Here is a 1,459-nt window from a genome sequence, read left to right on the forward strand (position 1 = left end):
TACTAGGAGGGATTTCAGTGATCCTTTTACTCAGCTGGCCCACTTGTGCCTCCAAATTTCTAATGGATGACCTTGTTTCATTCATGAAACTCACAGTGGCCTTAGATAGATCAGAGACTAAGTTTGCTAAATTAGAGGTATTTTGTTCAGAGTTCTCTGTCTATTGTTGAGTGAATGATGGAAAAGGTTTACTATTGTTAAACCTATTTCTTCCACCATTATTAAAGCCTTGTTGAGGCTTTTGATCCTTCCATAAGAAATTTGGATGATTTCTCCATGATGGGTTATAGGTGTTTCCATAAGGTTCACCCATATAATTTACCTCTGCTATTGCAGGGTTTTTAGGATCATAAGCTTCTTCTTCAGAAGATGCCTCTTGAGTACCATTGGATGCAGCTTGCATTCCATTCAGACTCTGAGAAATCATATTGACTTGCTGAGTCAATATTTTATTCTGAGCCAATATGGCATTCAGAGTATCAATTTCAAGAACTCCCTTCTTCATAGGCGTCCCATTGCTCACAGGATTCCTCTCAGAAGTGTACATGAACTGGTTATTAGCAACCATGTCAATGAGTTCTTGAGCTTCTGCAGGCGTTTTCTTTAGGTGAATGGATCCACCTGCAGAAGTATCCAATGACATCTTAGTTAATTCAGACAGACCATCATAGAATATATCCAAGATGGTCCATTCTGAAAGCATGTCAGAAGGACACTTTTTGGTCAGTCCTTTGTATCTCTCCCAAGCTTCATAGAGGGATTCACCTTCTTTCTGTCTGAAGGTCTGAACATCCACTCTAAGCTTACTCAACTTTTGAGGAGGAAAGAACTTGGCTAAGAAAGCCTTGACCAGCTTATCCCAAGAGTTCAGGCTATCCTTAGGTTGAGAGTCCAACCATATTCTAGCTCTGTCTCTTACAGCAAAAGGGAAAAGCATGAGCCTGTAGACTTCAGGATCTACTCCATTAATCTTAGCAGTATCACATATCTACAAGAATTCAGTTAAGAACTGAAAAGGATCTTCAGATGGAAGTCCATGAAACTTGCAGTTCTGCTGCATCAGAGAAACTAGCTGAGGTTTCAGCTCAAGGTTGTTTGCTCCAATGGCAGGAATGGAGATGCTTCTTCCATGTAAATTGGAATTAGGTGCAGTAAAGTCACCAAGCATTCTCCTTGCATTATTGTTGTTGGGTTCGGCTGCCATCTCCTTTACTTGTTCGAAATTTTCAATAAGGTTGTCTCTAGATTGTTGTAATTTAGCTTCTCTTAGTTTCCTCTTCAGAGTCCTTTCAGGTTCTGGATCAGCTTCAACAAGAATGCCTTTTTCCTTGTTCCTGCTCATAAGAAAGAGAAGAGAACAAGAAAAGAAGAGGAATCCTCTATGTCACAGTAAAGAGGTTCCTTATTGTTAGTAGAAGAAGAAAAGGAATAGGGGTGAAGAAGAATGAAGAATCCAAAC

The 1,459-nt window shown here is 39.8% G+C and overlaps 1 non-coding gene across 1 annotated transcript; it reads left to right on the forward strand.

The window, feature by feature from the left end:
* The first annotated feature begins 697 nt into the window (after positions 1 to 697).
* On the forward strand, positions 698 to 805 carry LOC112782121 (small nucleolar RNA R71). The gene has a single exon (XR_003192859.1). It is a non-coding gene; the product is annotated as a small nucleolar RNA R71 (small nucleolar RNA).
* The last annotated feature ends 654 nt before the right edge of the window (positions 806 to 1,459 follow it).

Source organism: Arachis hypogaea, chromosome 19, assembly GCF_003086295.3.
Source record: "Arachis hypogaea cultivar Tifrunner chromosome 19, arahy.Tifrunner.gnm2.J5K5, whole genome shotgun sequence".
In the NCBI taxonomy this organism is placed as follows: Eukaryota; Viridiplantae; Streptophyta; class Magnoliopsida; order Fabales; family Fabaceae; genus Arachis; species Arachis hypogaea.